Source organism: Solea senegalensis, linkage group LG4, assembly GCF_019176455.1.
Source record: "Solea senegalensis isolate Sse05_10M linkage group LG4, IFAPA_SoseM_1, whole genome shotgun sequence".
NCBI classification, from domain to species: Eukaryota; Metazoa; Chordata; class Actinopteri; order Pleuronectiformes; family Soleidae; genus Solea; species Solea senegalensis.
This window is the reverse complement of record NC_058024.1, coordinates 11,813,175-11,840,491: the sequence shown is the minus strand read 5'-3', so window position 1 is coordinate 11,840,491 and position 27,317 is coordinate 11,813,175. Positions and strand designations below refer to the sequence as shown.

General features: G+C 40.9%; 1 long non-coding RNA gene across 3 annotated transcripts in view; it reads right to left on the bottom strand.

Moving 5' to 3' along the window:
• Window positions 1-206: 206 nt before the first annotated feature.
• LOC122768502 overlaps window positions 207-27,317 on the bottom strand; it is a 68,874-nt gene continuing 41,763 nt past the window's right edge. For all 3 annotated transcript variants that reach the window (XR_006360309.1, XR_006360311.1, XR_006360310.1), the window contains 2 exons: window positions 20,768-20,824; window positions 207-272 (listed from right to left, as the gene is read on the bottom strand). This is a non-coding gene — a long non-coding RNA (uncharacterized LOC122768502). The remainder of the gene's footprint in view (window positions 273-20,767; window positions 20,825-27,317) is intronic.

Here is a 27,317-nt window from a genome sequence, read left to right as displayed (position 1 = left end):
TTTTTTACTCACCATGATTTTGTCTCAAAGCAGCAGCTTCTCAAACCACTGACAGTGCACCTGTCACACACATATGCACGCAAAAAATACAGTACACAAACAAGACAACCACACTGCATTCAGTTAATTATTGAGCCAATGCAACGTAGCATTCACACACACACACACGCAGTGACTGGAGTCTGGTGAATGATTGTGTGTTTACCTTCTACAAGGACTTGCTTATTTAAAGCAATCTTCAGTTCCTGCTGTGGTAAAACAGCCTCCTTGCCCTGCAGACACAAAATGGAGAATTATTTGTAGTTATGAAATAATAACCACTACACACTATAGTGCTTGTCACAGGCACCAACAAACCAATTTAGAAAAAAAAAAACAAAGAGAAATACACACAAGCATATGGGTGTAAAACCTCCATTAACACGTAGACCACCAGTTGCTATTAGCTGCAATTGCTAACATGCACAAACAGCCTCACACATGTCATCGAGAGAAATCATCAGAGAGATCAATGCTCTTCATTCTTGTACTATTTGCTTTTCATTTATGTGAGGCCGCACCAGTCACTGTTCCCCCGCCACGGCTACAACAAACCCACATCCACCGTGCTAGCTCTGAGCCTGGCAGAGAGCGCCTTTCGCTTATCCGCCCGTAGCCCACGATTGTCAACGCCTGACAAAATGTCCATCCGTCTGTTAAGTACCACGACACCCACTCACGATAACAAGTGAACAATGGCACTGTCTGATGTGAGTGAATGGTTTATTTGCAAGACAAAACCTTATTACTGACAGCAGACGCCCTCCGAGGCCGCCCTGGTGGTGAAAGCTCTGTACCTGTACCTGCTCTGCCCGGACTCAACTCCCCATGGACGGCTCTGATCTGCATGCACACAGCTTTCCTAACTGAGCACTCAACCCAGACAAGAGGAAGATGAAAAAAGGCGAGAGAAAAGGAAACAATCTTATTTTTATGGTAAACTGAGAAGTGACTGGGGGGCAATATCTCAGGTGCATTTGAATAAAAGCATTAAAGCATATCCAAATATGAAGGGGAGGAAAAAACTCTCTCTCTCCCACTGTTGTTTTTTTTTTTTTTGCCGTTTACATTTGGCAGTCAAAACTGTGGCCAGGCATTTGTGCAAGTGTTTATCTAAAGCAGACTGAGCAGAGATAAAAAACACAGACAGTCCAAACTTGCCCAGTTTCGGCATTAATTATGTGTTAAATACCCTTGTTGAAAATCGGAGTCAACACACAGCTCCCTCTGAACTCTACCGAGGGTTAGAACAATCATCGAAAATGGACTATTCCCACACAACTAGCCTATTATTGTGATTCATTACACTTCAATTAACATATCATCAATAGAATCGTAAATCAATGGCAAGTGGTGACAAATGACAGATATTTTCAGTTTCAAACTACTAAACATCATTAATTCCCATCACCTGAAAGAGCCCCGGGAGCCAAATGAGTTTACCCAATGCATAACATCCATTTAGATAAATGTTCTATCATTTTAACGATGGAAAAAAAATTGTATTGGAGAGAACAGGCAACAATGTGATCCTGATAGCAGCTGTATGCCTGTTCTCCTTGTGATATAATGCTCACTTTGTAATACCTAAACAGATAATTGTCTCCATTTCAAACAGCACAAGGCTGTAATATTGCCATTTAGAACAGTGGGGTGCAGAGAACGCGGGGTGAGGATAAACAAGCACACGCTGCTTCACCCGGTTGGGAAAAACCGAGCCCATCACACACTCCCACATTGAGATTTTAGGGAACAGAACAACTCCTAGTTGAGATAATTACCCACCTAGGTGGGTTATGTGCACGCTCAGTGAGAGGCCCAAGCTGAAAATATGAATCAAAATGCAAAAAAGACAACAGAAACAAAGGGGGATTTGACAAGGTTCTCTTGTAAAAAATCCGAAGACGATGATGTAGGTGTGTTGTATAGAGTCTAAAACTGCAATAAAAACTTTTGACACATACCTCATGTTAGTAACAAGACTCATGCAGTAGATAACACACAACTGTGAGCCTGACACTTTCAGAGGTGCAGATGATCCGCATAAATGTTTCCATTCTCTATGCAAATAGCGCAGGGTTCATTGTAGCAGTAGTGGCAGTGGTGGTGGCGTGGTGGGTGGGGTGGGGGGGGACATGCAAACATCCTATTTTCAGAGGCAATGGACAATCATGAGGGGTTTTTGCTATGGTAATGAACTGCAGTGGTTACATCTGAGCACGAACAAAGACTCATTTTATTCTGTCCACAAACCTGTGAAGTGAAGTGGACTTTCTGTATTTGTGAGGGGGGGTCATGGCTTTACAATATGCTCTCTAGTCCCAGGTATGTTATCAGTGCCTTTGGCTTTGTTGTAAGATAGCATGTTCAAAATATGAATTAATACCCCTCCACTGAAATGCACCCAATCCCAACAAAAGGCCTCGCATTCACTGTGGACAGCCCTTCAGCTCCTCTAATGGACAGGCTCTCCACTCTCTTCACATTGTGCAGACAAAAAGATGAGAGCCCATGAATATTTACCACTAAGTAAAGTTATTCCATTAATTACTCTAAGCACGCTTAATACTGTATCTGAGGCTACTTCTGTGGCTGCCTGTTAATGAACCTTCACACATCATTACCATATTAATTAATGCTCAACTCAATGGCTGTCAATAGGAGGCTGCCAGAGTTGTCTCTCGGTTCTTTACAGCCCGTCCTGGATGTTTCGATCACTTAGTATCAGCATCTGAATAAATCTGCAGTATCTATTTATCATGCCGGGGATTAACGGTGTGTTTAAATAAGAGGACGAGGGAAAAAAAGAAGTTGTGACACTGGTTCAACACTCCTGGAGGCTGGTGGAACAATCAGTCAATCACTTAATCAGTTGTAGAGGGGAATCAGTGGAACTCTGGTCGATGCCTGTCCTGCTAACACAGTAGCCGCTGTTTGACTCCATTCACACACAAAAAAATAAAAAATAAAAATCAAGCAACTGTCATTGTGTACCTGAGATAATTTACATTAAAATAGAAGTTAATTCCATATACGACAACTTTAATTGAAAATTGGGCGCATGATAAGGTTGTTGGAGACACTGTGCCATTATTTGTGTATTAGTCCTGGGCTACACTGAAAATTGTCAAAAAATAATCTTATAATCTTAAAATAATTCCTCTGGATTCAACAAAAGTGGGAGGACCTTTTTCAGTATATGTCTGTCCTATATATTTATAAAAGCCTTGTTGAAAATAATGAATGGATTCCAGCCAGAGATAAGATAAGAACGTTCCTTTACACAGGTACAGGACGTGTTGTGTTTGTGACACTTCCAACAGATATAGATGTTGAAACTGGTACATTATCAATTCAACCATTTATATTTGCTGATAAATATCCTGCAAGCATTAAAGACAAAACAAACAAAAAGGGACAAGAGATACAGTAAATCCCCACCCCAAAAAGAACAGCACGCCTCATGTAGAACAGTTTATTCAAACAGTAGTTTTCAGTCCACAAATATGTCTCACAGAATCTGATTTTGGAGGGAATTTATTTTAATCCATGGCTGGCAGGAAATGTTGTGGTATCAGCCTTTAAAACTCGACATGAGGGTGTAGAATTAGTTGGTAGTCGGTGATGTGTATATACAGGGTCACTGGTGTTTGTTTTTAGGGTGTGTACAGGAGAAGTCACTGTCTGTGCCGTGGAACACAAGGAAATCTAAAGCGTGACTCACTTTTTCGACAAATGCAGCTGCTTACTGTATGATGTGATCTGTTAAAAAGGGCTGACTGTACACTATTTTCTCCCTCTTTTCTTCAAGGATTTTATTAAGAAGGACTGATTAAATGAAAAACATGTCTGAGTCTTGTAAAGACTTAAAAAAAAAAAAGAGTCAGCATTTGAAAAAAGTGGAAAAGAAAAAACAACCACTGGGGTTTTGTTTTGGTCTTTTTGATGTGATTGGCAGGATCTTGGTGTTGTAACACCCACACAGACTGTAAACAACAGCACTTTCTGACACGCAAACAGATTCAAAACCCAATTAAACCCAACTTCAATCCAGCCGACTTTTATTCTGGGTGGTTTTTTTTTCTAAGCTTAAAAGGCAACTGTGCAGTCTGGTGAATGTCAGGCCTGTCTGATCCCCTAGATTCTTTGGACCTGCCCTCACGTTCTGCTGAGCTAAGAACTAAGTACACAGAGTGCACACAGAGAGCTTTGCTGCCTTAATACCAAGGTTGTGGAATTTCACTCCTAAACCAAAACAAACAAGGACTAGTATTTCTATTTAAATGAGCGCGCTGAAGACAAAAGTCCAATCAAGTGGACGGCAACAGGCAAGGCAGCTTTATTAATAACGCACTTCTCGTACTGTACGTGAAGGTAGATTCAAGGAGACAAAACACAGAGGCGGGAATGACAGCAATTAATACAAAGGTGGAAAATACAGCAATTTGTAAAGCACAAAAGAAAGTAACGTTTAAGAAGATTTAAGTCTTTAAGAGGTAAAATAAGAAACACATCATTAGTTATTAAATAAAACATTTAAAAGTTTAATTTCAAGTGGATATTTCATTAAAGGCCAGAAACCACATGTATGGTTGTTTTTGGTGCAACATAGTGTTCCGCTTACTGACTGTAAAAGATATGATACACGATATGGCCTCAGGTTTTGTAGAATAGTTTAAAGCACCTGTGAACAAAGACGTTTTCAGTAACGATTTAAAAACTGCACACAGTGAATGCTGCTTCTCCTTGTTTAGGTTTTACAGCGTGTATAACTCGCAGACTACTGGTCATTGATCTCAGAGGTCCTGGAGGCTTCTATGACATTAGCAATTCTGCTATATATTCAAATATCAAAACACACACAAATCAAGTCTGTGGGAAACTGGCAACCACTTTAGAGAGTGATATTTCATTTTTTTGCTGAAACTCTTGTTGAGTTCTGAATGAGTTGTAGGTGCCTGACGTGTCTTTGTGGGGAAATCCTGTTAAGCACGTGCACATCACTGTGCCTTTTCAGGAATTCTAACCTAAAATCACTGGAGAGCTGCACTTTGTGAATTACTTCTTCCTGAGAGAAGAACAAGCTCAGGGTCCACAAAAAGTCTCATGAAATGAGATCAGTCAAAAAGTCAAACTCTTTTTCACAGACGCAAAGAACAGCACACAAAGGGCCAACACGGCAGTGAACATTAAGCAATCCTATTTTTATAGCCAATCCCTGTCAGTTCTACCCAGCCGTATCTGGTTTCCCTCTCACCCAGGTCCCAGGTCCCTCTGACCACAGATCCTGTGCACTATTAATATCAATAAGCTGCAGATTCCATTTCCCAAGACAGAGACAAAGAGAGAACACGAGGTGCTGAGTGAGGGGAGGAACTAATATCTTCACGCATCACTGTGGGGCAACCACTTACTATCACCTCCAACCTTACTGCACTGAGGAAATAAAAAGAGAGAGGGAGACTGTTGTGCACATTACCACGTGTGCACACATATATGCACACATGCACACACCTGCATAGCGTAACTGAATGCACACCTACGCAAAGGGAATGCAAATATAAGATAACTGTTATTTCACAATCGTTTGTGAACTTTTAACTCGCAGGACATGCTGTATTTTACTATATGTGAGGAGTTTTTTTGCATAAAAGTTATACACAAGTTTGGTAAATTCCACTGCAGTTCCTCTGATTCAGGGAAGCTGCTTTTCTGTGTTGAGAAACCATGATTTTTAATAATCAGTGAATCTTTCAGTAATATAGTTCAGGTTAATCAGTGAACGTATGGCGTAAAAACACTGACATATTAAAAAAAAAAAATGGAATGGCACACTTATTAATTATTGTATATATAGTAACAGCATATGGTTTATGATTTAATTAATTCCATTCACTAACCAATGAGTTAAAATGGAAATTGTTGGAAACCTTTTTTTTTTTTAATAAATACAAATCACTGTTAATTCTTAATTCACAAATCAGATATTACACTACAAGACATGCTATTCTCCTATAGACTGAGACCATCTACACTGTGTATACACAGATTCCAGATTCTGTCAGTCACACACAGAACACACCCACATGGACGCACGCACACACACACACGTCCACTCACGTCCCATAAAAGGCAAGAAGGGGAGGAGGAAACTCATTAGAAAAAGTGTGAAAAGACAATAAAATGTTTACGGACTCACCCACCGACAGTCAAACAGACTTCCATCATGTTCATGAAGCGGTGTGTAGATGCAGATTTCCCTTTCCAAGCACTGAGCGTTTTCAAATCAAAGTGTGAAAAGGAGAAAAGCCTCCAGTGAAAGAAGCAGGTATGGAGAAGTTGAAGTGCTGTGTGGTAGTTGTGTGTGTGTGAGTGTGTGTGTGTGTGTGTGAGAGAGGAGAGAGAGAGAGAGAGAGAGAGAGAGCTGGAGCCCAAACTGCAGAGTTGAGAGGGACTGAAGGTATGTGGTCTAAACACAACAAAAGCCAGTGCCTCGCTCTAGATTAAATATGCAGGAAGAGGCCCCCTTCGCATAAACACAAACACTCAGCAAATGAAGAACTGGCACAGAGCAGATGCCTGCTGAGAGCCCTACCTGTCCTGGCCTCTTTTAATTAGACAAGAGCAGGCAGAACAAATGAACATCAGCACGGTTACACAAGGCGGAACAAAAGGAAGGGAGAAAAAAAGGAGAAAATGCTTCACATTCAATGTCCTTAATGAGAAGAGCAAAAGATTTGGATTTTTCTGGTATGACTGTTTGCTTTAACACCTTTTCTGAGTCTGCCACTACATTTAAAACAAAATTTCCCTAATTATTCCGTTTTGTGCACACTGTGAATAAAACTCTATCAATCTGATATTAAAAAAAGTACATGAAATTGTAACCAGAGCACGAAGACCATTTAATTACAAACCTAAAACACTAATTAAATTCTAAAATATCAAATTTAATTAATTTGAAAAAAGGGTCCTTTTTTATGTGGGTTTTCATTAAACCTTGTGGTCGTTTTATTAATCTTTACGTATTCTTCAGCACCTCCTGCAGGAACATGACGAAAAAAAGAGAGTAAAAGATGGTTTATAGCAAGAAAAAGTGTTTATTAAAAAAAGGGGAAATCTCCTAAATAGGAAATGTTTTGTGAGGTTGGACAGTTTGAATCCAGTCAGGACTCTTCTCCTTTAGCGTATTCTTTCAAAAGACACAACACCTCCCTTGCTTCTTATTCTTTCCATCTAGCTATCACTGCCTCTGTGCGTCTTCTTTTTTTAGTTTTTTTTTTACTTATTTATATCAGGAATGCAGAAGCATGTGGTGTTAGGGGGAAACAACCAGGCTGTCACAGCTTTAAAAACAAAAGAGAGAGAGAGAGAGAAAGCTAAACCTCTCCAGAAAATCTGGAGAGAAAATCAGACGCAGAGTGACACATAGACACATAGTGATGTGGCCAATCAAAATGCCACTGAATCCCCTTAAATAAATCTTTTTTTTAAGTGTGTGTGTCGGAGGGGTGGGGGGGACATCTAGGTGACACTTGATGAAGGGAGGGGTGAGAGGAAGAAATTCTGGGGTGAGAGGGAGGTAAGAGAGAGAGAGAGAGAGAAAGGGGAGTAGAAATGAGACCTCTGGAAAATAAACAGAGTATAGGGTTTCAAAGGCAAAGGGGGATACAGACATTCCATTGTTCAAGCCAATTATCAGTGGAAAATAATAACAACAGATGGATCCAGAGTGGCCAACTTGTGCCAGAGCGGCCTGGCGCTGAAGAGCAGATGATGAAATGTGAGAGTGCTGTAGGATGACTTCTTTTTTTTTTTTCAGATGGGACACACACACACTACACATACACACACACAAATATCCACACACCAGATGTGAACCTCCGCATGGACAGTGTAATATGTGCTCTTTCTCTCTGGCCACCACTTGTGCTGTGTGCTTTTTGGCATACCAGACAATGGCAGACACCTCCATGTGTTCAAAAGGGGCGTCTGAAGTCAGATGATACACATGACTGCTGCTGCTGCTGCCGCTAATGCCGCCGCGTTGCTGTGTGATAAATACAAATCCCTGCATTCCTTCTTTATTCAGCAGAGCCGGCTCATTTGAAACACATGTGACTACGCTGTAACCGGAGAGCGGCGACGACATCGCGGCGTGTAAGTTCGAATTCAACCCGAAGTGTGTAACTTCATACCATTGTCATGCGAGTTCACGCAGTGCTGATTAAGCCTTGCAGCGCCACACGACTCTGCGTTTGTCAATAGAGGAGTGTTTAGAGTTTGTGTCACCCAGCGACATTCCTGCACACAGGAAATGATGTGTTTTATGTCAGGACAGACAGAGGCGACCGCAACACTGCACTATAAAAGCGAGACAACTACAAACAGGTCGGAGCACTGCTCAGAAACCCAGTCGTTTGATGGGATAAACGTATTCAGCTGCTGCTGCTGCTGCTGTATACATGCATAGGCTCCCTCAGTCAGGCGTGACAGCACTGCTCGACATCAGTGACATCATTTCTGACCAAACAGGGGACCAAAGGTTACGCACTGCAACTTTAAGACTCTCCCCGTCCCCTTTTATTTAAAACAGCACATATCCCAGATGACCTGTCGTGATGTTTTCATTTGATGTTCTCCAGCGGGCCTTTAACACTCACAGACAGACAGGCAGATGCAGCAGCGCAGCAGAGACAAACCTCACTGACTCTGGCTTCATTCACAGATCCCTCATATCAGCCCACAGATTGACAGGCAGCGGAGGAAGGGTGGGGGTGTGTGGGGGGTGCTGCAACCTTAAAACAAAAGCAATTCTCTGTGTGCCTTGTCAAGGCTGCGAGATGACTGCAGATAGCGCTACAAAAGATCAGCCTGTCCTTTTCACAAGAAAAAGAGAAGTTTTCGTTTCATTAACTCCAGACTGAAGCGTAATTATCTCCCTGCAGACCTTAATCACCAACAGAAGGATAATAGAACAAAAACCAGTCTCTTCTTCATTCATTAAAGGGTTTCTTTTAGTTGTTGTTCTTTTTTTTCCCCTCTTCTGCACTTTAGATGAATCCATCAAATAATCCAAAGGAATCATGGGTGTCACAAGGAAAGTCTCACTTTACGGTCAGCTGCAGTGGAGGAAAGCAGACTTGATTGACAATTTGACCTGTTGACCGCGCAACACGACCGGCACACACACACACACACACACACACACAACTGAAGAGAAAAAAAAATCTATGAGTTGAAATAAAATCAGATTAAGTGCCGCAACATGTGTTTGGATTTGTAATTAATCTAAATATCATAGGGTACATCCACACTTTTCAGTTTTGTTTAAAAATGCATACATTCTATCTATTCTATCTCCAGATAGCCCAGAAAATGAAGAGGTTTGAAACCACTGCTCTCTTCATCTTAGTGTGAAAACTCCAGGGAAACACTTTGGAAATAATGATGCAGTTACCCGCACTCACTTCTATCAGCTATGAACGAGAATCTCTGACAACGCTGACTTTAATTTAGACATGTATCTCGATATGTGCAGTCCCTTCAGTACGGTACTTTACTCCACTGCACATTTTGTGTCCACAGATTTTGAAATCTCTTCTTTTTTACAGTGTTTTCAGTCTCAAGAGTTCAAGGTCTTGCATACATTTTGTGCTCATCTGTGTGTTAAAGTGCAGGTGCAGTATTCAATTTAATTTATATTCTGTGAATTATACTTTTGATACACTATCGTCTCTACTTCTACTACTTCTCATACGTAGCAGTAAAGCTCATCTGAAAAAACGAAAATAGAAATACAGTTGGATGATTGTAGCGGAAAGTTGCTCGAATGATAAATCGACGGATGATTGTACAGTCGGGATTTCTATAGTAGGGAAGGGAAAGAACTGAAAACTTTGCCCAGATTTTTTAATTAGTTTAGGATAAATAATTTCCATTAGCATATCTCTTCAAATGGGGTTGATGCATTTTGCTGGGAAACAAGTCATATTTTTGGACGATGAGGAGACAAAGCGTTTTCAAACAGGAACTGGCGGGCCATCAGCCATTTTAGTGGCTGACACTGAGGTCGAGTTAATTAGACTATTGTCATTTTAATCAGGACAGCTCAGCGGCCATCTCTCCCTGAAAGAGCCAGTGGACTTTAAAAGGCTGAGGGATTTTTGTGAGCGTGTATGTGTGTGTGTGTACTGTGCATGTGTGTGCATGTGTGTGTGTGTGTGTGTGTGTATGTTGGGCCCGAGGTGTCACGCAGCTATGGGTTATAGAGTATGGTCTGGTTCCCTCACATGCTTAGAACATTAATGAGCTGGAGACACAAGGAAACAAAGGAGCCTGGAGGATCACCAGGGGAAACTACTCGCCTCTGCTCTCTACTCATGTCTCTGTTCATTTGAAAAATAATTTAAATATCAAATATTTGAAATAATTTGCTTCTCCCTGGCTATCAGATTTTGAATAGGGGGTCTTTCATGTCGTCGTTATTATGTTCCTCGCTGGCATTAGCATTTAAAACATAATTAATGTAGCCATATATTCTAGGTGCTTACCATTATGTTACAATAATGGTTTATTTTTCTTCAGATTTCCATATTTTATGAATACAATGGAAAGATCATAATAACACACCAAAGAATGACAAATGATATATCACAGATTTACTGAATATCATTAATCTAAAGATTTTTTTTTTTTTTAATCAAAACTAACAAAGGACTGGATTTTACCTGTTAATAGACACTCTACAGTAGACGAAAGTCACTTTGCACCGTTTGTGAAAAACGTCAAAGACAGTAGAGCCAGCACTGCCACCAGAAATCAGAGTGAGATCTGGGACAAGGAGTTGAGACGCAGAAACGTCAGTGGAGCTCTGCCAATCAGCAGGGTTGATTTAATTATTAACACCAAAATATCTGTCATTTTTCCCCTGGACATAGTTTAGGGTCATCTGTGGTCAAGGTGACAAAGGAAAGTTGCGGACAAATGCTTGTGAACTTCCCCCTGTGACACCAGCGCCAGCCCCGGGGCAGGACTGACCAATGACATGAGCTCAGTGTACAAAGAGAACAATGTTGACCACTGCAATATTTCATATTCACACACCTCAAGGGAAATGGCATTTGAAAGGGACTAGAGCAGATCTGGCATATTTGACTCAATGCCACTTCTCCCTATTTCTGTTTATGATTATATTCATACTTCCATAAGTTAATTCCTCTTTTTCTTTTTAAAAAATGAGGCATTAATATTTCACAAGGATTTAATATTAATCTGATCAGAAATTATCTTCCTTCAATAATTAAATATAGGCATTAATAATTCAATAAAAAAGACTGTTCAGCACAGTCGTGGGAGAAAAAACTGTAAATGTGGGAACATGGAGGTAAAAAAAAGTAGCTGTAAATACAGCAACAGTAGAATCTAAGCTGCTGGTAAACTGTGAGCAACTTCAGATTTAATGTAACGCAAGTCGCAAGGACAGCTAATTAGGGAACATTCTCTGGTCTCATGATTCAATTTGATTGCAAGTATCACGTCAATCACTTGATGCGATTTAATTCCACCATACATCACGACACACTGCATCCTCAGCTTTCCACATTAAAGCGGTTGTGTGAAAATTTTAACTATAAACCAACATCTGTTAGATGAAAATTGTTGAATAAGTTTCCATCAGCTTCACAAGAGTCTCTCAGCAGCGTTGAGATTCCTTTTCTGTCAAAATAGACGCACAACAACAGCAACATGTGTTAATAAAGCAAGAGAAGCACCAACAAAGCAAACAAACAAAAAGATGTGGATTACACTGTTCGGAGAAAAAAAGGGTTGCTGATGCCCATTGTTGCCCCTGCCCTCCCCTGCACTGCTGCTGTTTGAACAATCCCTCAGTCAGGTCTGATAGTATTGCTTGACAGTTGCAGCATACAATAACGTAACATAGTTTCTGTAATAACATCAACAACAAGAAAAACAAATCATCAAACTGCAGCTTCAAATGAAGATGTTCCAAACTCCAAAATGAGATGCTTTTCTCCAGCTGTGTTAGTTGGCTATCATCGATTATGTGCTGTCACTATGTTGATGCAGAATTTTCCTGATGCCCGCATTTTAGAAAATTGGCTGAAGATCATACCAACTGTCCCGTTTTCACCTCACACTGGTTTGTAATCTGATTTTCAAAGCACGGACTAACCAGTGACTGTCTCCACTCCACTCGTATAGTCGGAGATCAAGACGACATGCAGACTCTGAAGCTGCTGCACAATTCAAATCCTCACGTTATCCTAAATTTCACCATTAGAGCTTTGCAGGGATTAAATAGAGGGGAAAAAAAACGCCCTTATCTTAATTTGACAGGGAAGCCAAATCTCTGGCTCGCTGGTCAACTCTGTTGCAGTGAACACCTCCCTTACAACTCACTTTAGCTGCTGCACACTTACAAAAAACAACAACAATCATTTACATTACAGTACAGTAACAGCATGGTCATATATGGTAATAATTGTGCAATATTATGGTAAGAGCAGCTTATTTCTAATACAAATTCCACCTTTGAAATAACAATGGTAATAGTGTATTAATAAGGAAACACAATAGTTATATCGAGGATTACTCGTGTAATACTTTCACCTGAAAATGTCCTGTGACTCAAAATTGATAATTACAGTGTAATACATTTTGGATTTGTCCTCCCTTATGTCTCACACGAGTTTTAATAATTCATTACTATTTAAAAAAAAAAAAAAGGATGGTATTACCATAATGTTACGTAACTATTTCAGAATGCTTACTATACTATCACCATAATGTTACTGTATTCATGTAAAGTGTTACCAGAACCACATATTACACTAGAATGACGTCACAATCCAATCAAACTGAAAAAAAAGAGTGAAACGTGTGCAGAGGCTCAGACTTATTTCTCAAATGATGTCCTCTTATGGATCACAGATATAGCTGCCTGAGTCCATCGAGATGCCCATTTCCTTTTGTCATTTTTCTTTTTTTGGGGGGTGAGTCTACCCTCTGCCTGCCTGAAAACCCGACCAATTTCCACATGCACTTTTATGCCAGATGGAGAGAGATATTTCATTGCCGCACAATGGGGACTGATAAACTATTAATCACTGCAGGTGGACAGTGACACCTGCTAAATTTAGACACATAGCGTTAAGTAACAGCCCCGCCCTTCCCTTTTTTCCTTTAAATTATTCATTAGAGTGGCCTGTTATTGCACAGCATATAGAATTAAGATTTTTGAATTCTCACATAATTACTGCAGCTGATGTCAGACAGTGACCAGGGCCTGTTCCCTGTTCCCTCTGTCCTTCCTCCACTGACACCCCCTCCCTGTTTGACCTACAGCAAGACAATGAGTTGAGAGAGAGGAGGAGGAAGACAGTGATGGATGAAGACTTGACCAATCAGTGTAATGAGGTGTATATTTATTTAAAAAAAAAAGAAGGTAGAAATATAGTTGTATGTTGCAGCTGAATCTCCCTCACCTCACCCTTCCCTTCAGGGTGTGTTGGAGAAACGATGTGGCCTTCAGTTAGCATCTGAACTCAAATGGTTAAGTTTGTCCATTGTGTGACAGGCAGGCAGCGCTTGCAACACAGATTTTAGAACCACGCAAAGAGCGTGTGGACAGCGCATGTGCAAACTGTACTTCCAAAGAGAAAAAAACATTTCGACAACAGATGAAGTCGTCGCCAAGGATAGTTATCAGAGCCTCGACCTGGCAACCCACGAACCGTCTGACACCCCGACTCCAGGGCCTTTCAGCTGTGAGCCGCTCAAACCAGACGTGTCCGAGGGAGCTGTCATTGAGCATGGTTCTCTTCTTTTTCTTCTTCGGTAGGAATGCGTCCAATTCCCTGCATCCAGACTTGTACCGCCTCCCGATGTTGAAGGGGAAAACTACAGGACCCTGACGCACGAGTATGCCAGGGTCTGCGCAATGCGTCGCACATTTAGGCCCGCGCAGAATGTGCACGGAAGTATACTGGGGTCTTTAAGTGTAAAAAATGAAGTGAAGTGAAATCATTAATTTAATACATCCAAAATAACCGTTGCCATGGATTTTAATGAACATCGCATTACTTATGAAAATAAATTAAAGAAAGGCTGATAAAGATTTCTGTTGTGGTTGTGTTTTTTCTATGCCTAAGGGTGCCAGTCAGCATATTGCACACAGGCTGTTTAAAGATATCACAACTTAAGCTCAGCTTGGAGCACTTACTATGAAGACAAATAAAATGTAAAAAAGATTATCATATGCCATACGTGTGGCATATTCTAGATTAGTTAAAAATATATTCACTTCAGTAAATAAGCTGTTTCTACACCAACAAATGGTCTTTTTTTCTCCTTTAAGGGAGCTGGCTGCAAAAGGGTGGAAAAAAAGAGAAAATGTTGTTTTGCTCAGTGCTGAAAAACGTTCCATTTTTGCAGTGGAAGCTCGTCTGTGCCAAAAAAGCCACAAGGTGCAGCACCTTTTCAAAAGTGGGCAAATTCTGAGCTCCTTGCATGGTTAACACTTATTGTGCAAAATATGCACATGATGAAAAGAAAAAAAAAAAAAAGGGTTAGATGAACGTTAAAGTGGTGATATTTGTTTGCTTCAAAACTATTACAGATATTCTGTATTTTGGTGGAAGGAGACAATATCAGGTGCAACCTCACATCTGCAATTAGACTACTCAAGGGGACATAGTCTTGATTATTTACAAAATAATATCTTTACACTCCTGACCCATCAACCTTTTTGTATAGTCAAAGAAGAAGTTGCTCGTGATAAGGGAATGAAATAATATCAGTATCATGCGTCATGGAGTGATCTTGTGGAATAAAAACATGCATTTAATAGATTCTTTGGAAACTAGGAAATGCTGTGGTGTCTACTTTTTATATGATGTACAATACTGAAAAATGTCTCATATTTTAATCTCTAAATGAACTTCTCTCACTCCATTTTCTTGCATTTATGTGTATGAAACAAATACATTAAAAAAATACATTAAAAGGGTAAACCAATAAATAAAACTATGACTCTCTCTCTCTCTCTCTCTCTCTCTCTCGCTCTCTCTCTCTCTCTCTCTCTCCGGCTCACAGCAGCAAACAGTGTTGTATGCAAATACTAAAAGCCAACATTATATTGTTTGGTGTTCACATTTGAATATTTGAATGGTGCGTTTCAGAGATATTCCCACATCAATTTCCATACACTGCACAAGTTGATCGCAAACAGTTACAGTTTGCCTATATATCAGGGCGAGGACAACATTTGTTTTAAATTTGTTTCTTGCTGCACTCACTCACTCACACATCCTAACTTACTCGTCCTAATAAATGACCTCCGTATGTGGCCTGCGTCAGAACCACAGAGCTCGATGTGTGAATCACCCACGTACATGCCACTTAACCAAATTGGCAAAGCTGATAAGCCATATTTACATAGCAGCGTTGCTGGCCATGATTACGATCATGTGAAACTTCCCCCCCGCGCTTTAATGGAAAGTTGGGATGTAACTTACTGTGGGTTACAGCTGCCCTCAGGAAAATAGCTCAATTACACCCGCGAATATAAACACTCGTGTGGCTGTCAGAGCGGTAAACAGATGTGGGGTGACAGTCTGTAGTACATGATCAGTCAAGCAGCTGTTGCTGCACCTTCATTTATTCACTTGTTGTGATGATGGATTCCAACCCCTCCCTCCCTCCTTCCCCTCAGCTCAACACGCAGCCACTATATTTGCTTATGGGGCAGTGGCAAGAAGCAGATTAAGCTGCTGAAAATATCAATAACGGGGATTTAAAGGGATAGTTCAGGTTTTGTGGAATTGTGGTTGTGTGAGGTGTTGACAGCACTGACGATGGCTTGCATTCCGTCATCTGTTGTTGATTCTCAAAATGCACTTGTTTCACAATTGTTCATCTCTCCTCTATCTTCACCTCTCCTTTCAGTTCTTCTTTTCACCAGCCTCTCCTTCACTAGCCCCCTCCTCCTACCCCTTCATTTGGATGTATGTAAGTAACACAAACTTACCAAACAATGCAGCTACTTCCTGAGTTCCCAAGAGCTAAAAACTCATTTTCTCTGTAGACTTTGGTTCAACAGAGAGAGGGAGAGAGAAGTTGATGAACTTTGGTTTCCAGACAGAAAAGGATGTGTAGGGCGCCAGACAGCTCAGTTCATCAAGCTGGTGCCCCATGGGCCAAGGCCCTCTGCGGCAATACAGGTTCGATTTTATCTGCTCCCCCTAGAGTACAGGTTCCTGGGTGGTCCTCAGAGTTGGTGGTGTTCTGTTGCCGGTGAAGTGCTGACAATGTGTCAATACCTCATACAGCCTGTAGCACTTCATCAAAACCTGATCTATGCCTTTAACCATCCAAACACAACAATCAGCTTGGATGGAGTCATGGATGTCATGGATGCACTTTGATCTGTCTCTCTGTGCAGGCCTCTGTGTAGAACTGAAAACACTGCATTGCCGAAGAAAAAAAGAGCATTCAAAACGATGTCATATGATGTTATTTTGTCTTCACAAACCATGCATGTGTCCTCACACTCACCATATTGAAAAGGACACCCCCCCTTTGGCTGTTGTCTCACTGGAAGCCTACCTGTCACAGAGCCGATATGACACTCTTTGAATGCAACATGTACATGTGATCAGAGCTGCAGCAAGCACCCCCAGATGACAGAGTGACTGAGGGAGTCAAAACAGCCTATAACAGGCCTGTCCTCTCTCAGACAGGAAGCTGGGAGCAGCAGAGGCGCTGCCTTGTCTCATCTGCCAGCCGCGCTCGCCGCGCCTCATCACAGCAACCACGTCTGATGGTGTGCACATCTCCATACAACGGATGGTTGTTTTGATTCAGCCCGTGTGACACATCTGTTACGTGTCATGTTGTGTCTGCTTGCTGAGCACGACCGGGGCAAATGTGCCTCTCATCTCTGTGTCCGTGTTTACACGGCTCGTGCTCACAAACAGGCCAGCATGCGTGTTGCGTGGAAGGTCAGGAGGCCTAGATGGCTGCAAGATGCTACGTGCACCTGTGCAACGGCTGTCATAAGTCATCAATCCTCATCCTCTGCCGGAAAGTGTAGGCGGCTGACTGTGAGTGCTCTGGACTAAAAGATGCATTATCTGCTAATAAAGCCTGCATGAAATCTTCAGTAAAAGTCAGGACGTAATGGCAGTGTTGATTGTGTATAATTTAAAGGAAAAAGGTATGGATCTTGGTCACTTTATCATCCTCTAAGAATTCCCCATCATTGTACACTGTCTCCTGAAAATCAATTATTTCCCTCCCATATCTAATTGAGATAATTTGCTGCAGCTCTAAATCAAATCTCCATCAAGGGTTCATTCCTCACCATGTGCTCTTTATGGGCTTTTAAAAGTGCTTTGCACGAGCGTTTCACAAAACGGCCAAAATCAAAGATATTCTATGCAGGACTCCCACTGTCAGCTTAATCACATATGAGCGATGACCATGGCTAATTGGATCTATCCGATCCAGCCGTCTATGAAGTACACATGCTTTATCAGCAAGAATCAAACGACATTGTTTCACTCAGTGGAAGGCCAGCCCAGCACTAAAGAGCCAGAAAGGTATTTATTAATGGGGTGTTACAGTAGCCTACGAGGTATGTGCTTCCTTTTTGTGTCCTTGTCGTTCCAATCAATATTCAAAAGTGCCTCGTAATTACACATTGAGGATACATTTACAGTTAAAGTGCCAGTGTGGCTATAAATCGCAGTGGAAAAGTCTGTGAGATTTATTTGCTTTCATCTCACTTTTTGTATTTTTTTTTTTGTGTGTGTGTGTGTGTGTGTGTTCTGTTGTGGTTACTGTTCAACATGCTTTACTTTTGAATCAAAATATCCCAATAAATTGTTATGTACATAATTTTGAGGACGCCTCTTTCTCCCTTTTCTTTTTTATAAATGTGTCAAATGTTATTTTATTCATATGTAACCATCTTTATGGAGTAGAATATTGAACCCTTTTGAACTTTTCATTTTGTTGTTGTAATGTTTCCTTTTCCTTTCATTTCCCACGCATCATTTCCTACCCATCTATTGTCACTAGGTACATGAAATCTTTTTTTATATATATATATATATATATTTATATATGTATATATATATATATATATATATATATATATATATATATATATATATATATATATTGATATATATATATATATATATATATATATATATATATATATATGAAGTGATATATGTTTATTAACATATGTATAAAACACCCTAAATTTACACATTAGGTACCGGAAAATTAAAAAAGAAAACAAGACAACCATAAAGGAAGGTGTGTGTTGTTGTGTCAAACCCCAGCACTACATGTAAATACAATCCCACTTCAGAAGGTGGGGAAAATATCTGAGGCGGCTCATTTACATTATCAAATAACAAAACACTCACACTTTCCATTTGCTAACAAAGAGTTTTCCAAAAACACTAATGCGGAAACAATTAGCATGTGCGTGCCTGCGTGTGTGCCGCTGCATGTCAGTGCTCACCACCAAGTCAGAGAAACAATAATGTCGACAGAGCAACCGACATCGCGCTAGATGGTATGCAAAGTGATCGAACACCGTGACTGCCATCATGAGCTGCCTCGTCAGACCGCAAGACAACACGCAGGATCTCTGGCACGGCGGGGAGGCACAACGCCGCCACGGAGCTCTAATATATTCAAAGAGGGATCATTTACTTAAGGCTTGCATCCAAAGGATCAGCCTGGCCTTCATTAGCCTCAATCTGACACGGATGTGAACAACATGTTGGGCTTGCCACATGAACGCTGCCCCTCCCTCCTTCCCCAAACACTCAACTCCCCTGCCTGCGCTGAGACCTGCACAACAAATTCCTCTGGAAATGTATCACAGGTTGTTAGCGTTCCACAGAGAGCTTCACGCGGGTGTACACTCTTACAGGCCTTAATGAGAGACACTATTTGATCATTCAGCAGCTGGGCTTTATTAAAAATACAGGTTCACATCACCCTACGGTCAACCCCGCGCTCAGTGTGAGAGAGCAGCGCAGAGGCCCAGGAACAAGAGCATGAATATTCATCACGGATGCTGCGTACAGTCCCTGTACAGGAAATCTACGCCCCAGCAAAGTGTTGTAGTTTTTTTTTATTTATTTTACAAAGCCGACCTGAGAAACCAGTTTAGTCTCAGTAACACACGTAATAATTAGTAATACACATATTACTAAGACTTCCAATCAGTGCTTTGATAATGAGCTGAAAGTGACAGTTCAGGGTTTTTTTTAAGTGTCAGGTCTGCTTTAGTCTATGACTATAGTTCTCAAACTGTGGTACATGTTACACCAGCGGTACGCAAGCTTCCTCTGGTGGTACTTCGGAGTGGGGCTGAGGAAATTATCTTATTGGGAATAAATCTGCCTCTATAGCTGACTTTTGCTCGGCCTATTTACACCACTCTATTTTAATGGCGATAATGGTGTTACTGCAAGAGCTCAACATTTTCTCAGGTGGGACTTGGCATAAAAAAGTTTGAGAACCACTGCTCTCTGACATCTTAGGACTATGTTTGCGGCTTAATCTTGCTATTAGACAGCCTTTTCTGGCTGGAAACTCAAGGTTGGAAACCGCTCACTTTCCTGGAACAAAGGCCCGAGAGAATCAAGAAAATCTGCATTTTGCTGCTGGTCGAGAGCTGCATCATTTGGTAAGGCTGAACAAAGCATTCCGAACACCAAAGTCACAAAATAACACATTTCAACTTATTGATAGAGGCAGAAGCTGATCGACAGCTCTCATGTGTCGTGGTATGAAATTGCTGATTTTCTTTATGGACGTTCTGGCGCAGAACGTGTGCCGCTTACAAACTGTCTAACAACATTTGAGCGGTTTACAGAATCATTTGAATGACTTTCCCTGAGCGGTTTCTCCTTTGATTCTTCAAAATCATCACAATCAGTAGGTGACTTTAATATGTTTTAAATAACTGCAGCAGAAGGACAGCATTACAGAGATTCACTGTAAGCCAGGGGCCTAAACGTCAGCGCTGAACCTGAGCAACACTGACCTGAAAAAAACTGAAGAGATGCAAACTATATCGGACCAAGGTCGACAGGGACTGGAAAACAAACACCGGGTTTAAGGTGAAGTCTTCCTGCGTGAAGGTTAGACATGTTTTGTGTTTACACTACACTGCGGGCTTTTGAAATTGTTTTGCAGTGTGGAGGCTGCCCAGGGTCATTGTTTGTTTTTGACATGTTTATACACCACACAAGGAGTAATGACTTCTAGGATAGTCAGGGGGATGCCGCCATGATCGAGCACACTATCTGCAATTTCTCTTTACTCTTCAAGTTCACTGTCGACGTTCAGCAGCGGGAAGACCTGCTTCGTCGCAGCTGCGTTCGTGTTGTCAGGGTCAACATCATTCAAAATGTGACACACACACATGCAACTGCATCAGGAAATGCGAGGATCAGTGGCTATGCAAAGCCGTTCTCATCAGTTTGTGGCATTCAAACTCATAACTATTTCCACACAACAGCCTCTTTCTGGAAAAAAAAAAGAAAAAGAAGAGTGTTGTGTCCCAAAGTTCAGAGAATAATGATGAGTTTGATGCAAAGGTAATAAGTGCTTTGCCTGTGCTATAACCCAGACATACTGCTGTGTACCGACACACACAAGAACTACTCACTTTGATCTCTGGCTCCACAGGATGTCACCACTGGAGTCTCCTGGCTGGAGCAGCAGGCTGCAGACAGGAGGGGAGGAGAGAAGGAAAGGAGAGGTGGTAGGAAGGAAAGTGGGGTGGGGTGGGGAAATAGATACATAGGCAGGAAAAACAAAAACAGTGGAAATTATTTGAAACTCAAAGGTGACGAACAAAAAGCAAATACATGCAACTTTTTCCCCACAATCACCTTTGTCACCTCAGATTCTCTTTGTGTTGGTTTGTGAGTTCCAAATTATTTCCTCCTCACACACACGCACACACACACGCACACGCACACGCGCACACACACACAACCACTCCAAACACCTACATATTTAGCATCTCAAACAGAAATCCCTAGATTAAACAAATCACGACAGATTAAAAGAAAAAAACAGTAACTGCGTTCAAATTCATTTGAGCACTTCTCTAATTGCATTGAAACACTGCTCCTTCCTTAACCTTATATCAAGTGTGTTTTAATTACTGGCATCTGAAGCCTGAATCCCTAAAGTGTTGATGGAAAAAAATAAAAATAGGCTAAATGAAGCGTTTTCAAAAACTGCTCGCTCGGGTTAATACTGTGCTCATTTCAGATCACAATATGCTAGCACTCACAGCTGAGCATGTGAGAAACAAATCTAGTAATTGTGTACGCCTGATGAAAACTGGACTTTTAAAATGCATTTAAATGTTTGCCTGACTGACAATATGGATGGGAGTTGAATTACTATTGCATGTTTATATTTAAGTGGACCAAATTGGGCTTGGCACTCTACACATGCTTGACAGTTCCTGCCCTTGGACTTTGACCAGAAAATTTTAAAAGTACAAGTCATCAGTGAGGAAAACATGGCAAAAGTCAAAGCTGGTATAAGTTTATGCTCTGCCAGTTCAGAGAATTTAATATTCTATGGTTCATGGATGTAGAAGGACACAGAATAGTGTTGAACATGGTACCAATTAGCAGATAAAGGTGTTTTGGTGTGTGATGTAACAAGTTAACCACCAAAAAACGTCTACTTCTAAGAAGCTGATCATATCGCCACCAACTGTGGAAGATTGCCAGACCCACTTCTTCCTATAAATCAATTCCCCACATCTCTTTGTATCCTGGGATAAAGACAGTAGTCCACTTAAACGGTGGAGTCGAGCTCCAACCGTATCTCAACTTAACAGTGCATGGAAACGTACAGTGATTCAGTCCCACTGCCCCATGGCCCCTTTGCCTTAACTCCTTCCCTCCGTTTACACACACAGAGGGAAGAAATGGCAAAATGTGTTTCCTGAAAGGGAGGAGAGGTGGAAAAAGCCCATCCTGCCCGGAGAATCACTGCCGCCCGACCAGAGCCGCCGCCACTGGCCTTTCTGCCGAGGCAGCAAAAGTTCCCTGAGAGGAGAGCGTCTGCCAACTCAAACAGTGCTCATTCTCCTCTCTGTGGGCCGCCGGCCGCCCATGTGGGCCTGCGCTGGGCTTCCTGAGGGCTCGCTGCAGCTGGAGCACTTTGAATAAAGGTAACAGCAATGTCACAGCTACTGTAAACTTGCGGGGCTGCTCCTGTCAGCAGGACGTTCCCAATCAAAGCAGAAACAACCCCACCTAAAACACAACGCATTGTTGTTTTTTTTTTCCACAAGCCCCGAGTTCCAAACTTCCCACGAATCACAAAGACAGCACACACAGGCGAGAGGGCAACCGCTGTTCCCTGATCTTGCCAAACAAAATGCCAAGAGACCAGGAGTGACATTCAGGGGTTTAAAAATATGAGCAATTTGAAAATTATTAGTCTTTTTTTTTTTATTGTTGGGCGCCTGACACAAGAGAGGAAACCAGAACAATCAACCCGACTGACTCTTTTTTTCTCTCTCGCTGAATTTAGAAACACTAATTAGTTTTACTCTCGTAAAGCCAACCTGAAAACGACCAATTATAAAGTGAAAATGAGACATGCGAAGGAAACAAGAGCTTGTCATTTGCACAACTTTACAGTGATGACTTTCAAACAGGCACACACCCTGCACGATTGGCACGGCATGTACTAAACTTGATGTCACGTATTGTACATATTAATGGCACTTTAAATCAAATGGATTTAACTTCCTTTTTTTTTTTTGCTTGGATAGAAGGAAACCATTACAGATCTGTGTGGCCACATCAAACCCAGGCTGAGCAGCTTGGGCATGCAGATGTCTGAAGCACCAGGCTGTGGGAGATGATGCAGCCCACCAGACTGACCACAGCACCAGCTGCTTTCATCTACCTACCAACGGCAAACTGTTACCCCCTCAATGGTGCCTTGTTTCTGGAATGTCTTCTTTCCAGGGTACAAGGATAATTCTTCGGCTTACACCCTTTTTATACACATATATATACAAACAGCTGCTTCGTATGCGATATGCGTTCGTTTCAGACATTAGAATGAGAACAAGAATCAGCTATATTGGTCAAGTATGGTTGCATATATAGTCCGCCTCCATCAATAAATATGAGACAAGAGAACAACTTAATAGAAGATAGCCTCGCTTGTAATGGAACATCAAATATTTAGGTGAGCATAAGTATTGGAACACATCGATAAAAATTCATAATACTTAAAATTTAGTTGCTTGCAGTAACTGCATGAGAAGTGTGTCAATAATATGATAATAATTGTAAAAGTGTGTGCTTGAGACGGGCAGATTCATTAGAAATGAAGGCAAAACTCTTCTGAAGGTAAAAATTATCTGCAACAATTTTACTGCTATTCCCTGAGCAAACAGTGGCAAGTGTTTCATCACTGTCGTACATAAGACGGATTGTCTGTCAGAGCCTTCCCCCGACCAGGAACCAGCTCCTGGGCTGAGGAGTGGCTAAAAAAGGCCGGGGCTATGCTTTCCAGGCCCACGCCTTTTACTGGGAGTAATTCTCAGATGCCAGGTCGCTGCCAACGTCCTTGCAGCCAACGGCAGAGAGGCCAGTAAGTTCACATTAACTGCAGAGAGTAACTGCACTGAACATCTGCTCATGAATGAGAGCGCTGCCCACTAACTCAGCGAGTTGAGGCCCACTGATGAAAAATTCAACGTTCTCCTCACTGGCACGCTTGTTTTGCACTATTCTCCCGAGCCTTCAGAATTATATTAAGAGAATTTCAGCACGGCCTGGTGTATCTGAGAGAACAGCTGGTGCCGGAAAGAGATCTGCTCTTTGGTGAGAGCTCAGGGACTTCACACAAGATCTGCCTTCTCCAACACCATTTGTCCTTGAAGGGATAAAAAAAATGTATATCAGTGTTAAGCACCCAGGTAATCATAAGAAAGCAGAGGCTACATTTAGCCAATTACACCACCCATGTGTTCTACAACAGATGAAGCACGACCAATGAAGACATGAAACGATATAATCAACAGAGGGCCGATTGACAACCTCAGGAGATCCACGAACTACACCTCTCCTTTGTTTGGCTGGTTTAGATCATTAGATCATAATCTAGGAAGGATCTTCCACAAAACCCCACAATATGGACTTTGTCTAATCAGAAGCAGCCTGTCGGTTTGGGTTAGTATCAATGTCTTTGGAAAGTATAAGGGCAGTCCCACACTCTTGTCCTTGAAATGCAGCAATTACCTACACCATAACTTCATATTAAAGGACAAAATATATCCTTGGCTATTAGCCAACGGAACAGCAAAGCTTCTTTCACACTAAAAGTACTAAAAGTAGAAGCTATAACTGGGATTACACCCAGGTGAACCCACAGAAAAAAGGCAGTGAACACTATTCCCACTGCTAGTGGTTGTTCTGAAATATGACAAGTCTGGGGAAACAAAAGCAACACAATGGAGTGAGTGCTCAGTGATCACATAAGAACAGTGGTTAATATTTTGTATCTGTTAGTTTTATCTCTCTTTCATTCGATCATTAATTGATCTAATTAATAAAACCAAAACATATGAAGCACGGTGTTGGCAAGGTTTGCCAACACATTCATGGCCAACAGTTAGGGTCGGTTCATCTTCGATACAGATATTTTTCACCTTTTAAACTACAAAGGTGTTAACACATTTGTGTTGCTGTTCATGCTCTTACCACCTCATCATTTCAAAGACATCATTCAAATATTATTTCCCCATAAGAAGAAGTTAGAAGCCCACAACATGACTCAGCTAACATAGTGAAGATTTTTGGCCAGTATTGGACCAATTTCATTACTAATTATCATTTGCTCATCCACCAGCTATACAGTAATTACGACCAGAAAATGAATGCACATCAAAGTGTCACACCGGAAATTAAGCCAAAAAGGAAGCAGATGAAGGAGAAACTATCGTGTTTACCTGTGATTGTGTTTCCCTAATTTGGCGATCTGACCCCAAAAGCTGATAAAAACCTGTGTACATTTCAGAGTCATTTGACACAGAAGTGAATACCAGCTACACAAATTCTCACTGGTCAACAACCCATTTATAAACTGTCTGAAACAAGTTTTTGACCAGTGGGTATGAGATGAAATAGGAAAGTATGACTACATGTATAAAGTGAGATGAAGTCTTTCCTGTGGAGATGATGAAATAGTTTTTCTGTTAAAAAAATGTTTAAGGAAGTGATGACTCCTGCCACACACTAAGAATAAACAATTACCACACTCTGTAATTTCACTTCTGCCTTCATGTGAAATGCACTTAACAGATTTCTGTAAGTCAGCACAGTAACTCCATGAAAGTTTTTTGCCTCCGTTCTTTTTTTTTTTTTTACGTGATTCTAATCTCGGTGTCCCAGTTTCTGGCAAACCGTCCTAATGTCTGCTGCTGTGATTCACATGTGGTCATGAAGATTTTGTGGGCTTTTACACAACACACAGAGTAATGTGGAAATCATGGCATTAACCCAAAAAAGTGGGATCTGTGAGAATAATATTGCCGCTGAAAAACCAGAGAGGACGTCTGGAGAGAAGCTCATTTAGCTGGTGACAAATGACGGCACTTTGTCTTCCTGACAAGATCCCTCCTTCATCAAATGTCCAACATCACATGGAAATAGGAAATCGCACATTATCACACTGACAAACAATTACAACCATGTCATTAGCGGCAACCCTGGGCACGAAAACCATTAAGAAAACACAATGTTGCACACCACGCTAGCCATCAGAAGAAACACAGGATGTAGATGAAAAGACACAGATAAATCAATCATGACACAAACAACCTGATGCTTACAGTTTGTGAAGGATCTAAATGTTGGGGGATGAGAGGGCGATAAGAGTCCTTTGTTCCAACTGCATAAATCACGGTATAATCTCAAGCAATCAAAACGTTCTCATCGCTGAATAAAGATTTATGTGTGTGTTGATGACAGAGCAGTGCTTGCCTCATATTAAAAAAAAAGTCAACACTTTAGAGGAGTTTCTCTCCAAGTGACTTAATCAGATACGGAGCATTAGTATCTTTTTTAATACATCTGCCAGTGTCAGGCAGCAAATGAAAAAGCCTGCCTCTGTAAATATGACTGCTTACTTCTGGCACAAACATTGTTGACACCTAATGTAATTTCAGCGGGACATCCAACTGAAAGCACACCGGGGTAATATAATGCTCTTAATGAGAATTCCTTCCAGCTTGAGACCTTAGCGAGATAGCCATAATGCATGGCTTCTCTTTTTAATAAAATAATTGTTACGGTTATTAAAGATGAATCTCATCACAGTCGAGACGACAAAATAATTCATTACCAAAACCAAGGCTTTAAATAGCTGCAAATTACGAAGCCCTACCCCCACAACCCAACCCCTCAAAAATACACTTCCAGATAAATGGCTTGGTTATTTCATATAAATATTAGATATATGCTACCCCTGAGAGGAGGTGAATTATTGCAACTGTCCATTAAGAAGTTTGGTAGACACACAATGCACCATGTATATCCAATCAATAATAAAGCTAACTACATCCCTCCAAAAACTATAATTAATTTGATTTTATTTCATTACATCACAACCCCCCCCACTCTGTCTTCATGTGAAAAGACTGCGGCTACATCCATATTTTAATAACTAATGGAGTTTTAATTCTGGATAATGTAGACACATGATTGACTTATTATTGCTACTGTTTACATCACGATCACAACTAGATTGATTTGAATATAAAGTCATTAAACCATACAGTATCAATAGTTACAGTTTTGGTTAAATCGACTTGGGGTCTCCAATCTGCACTGCAGTGTACTAAAATGCAAAATGTAAATGTAAAATGACAAATATTCCAAATAAGTAACAGGTATGATGAGTAAACTTTTCAAATAAATAATTGGGTCCAAATATAAAGTAGAATTTATTTTTTTTCTGAAGAAAAACATGTGTCAATAAATTTAAATGACATGAAATTGCCATACTAATTAATATGTCTACTATTATACATTTATTTTTACACCCAGGACATATCATTTATATTATTTCATTCAACACTTCCAATTTGTTTCAAATTGCATTTAGGTTCCAGGGCCATGGTTTAAGACGTACATTGATTATCTGGGATTTTTTTGGATGCTGCC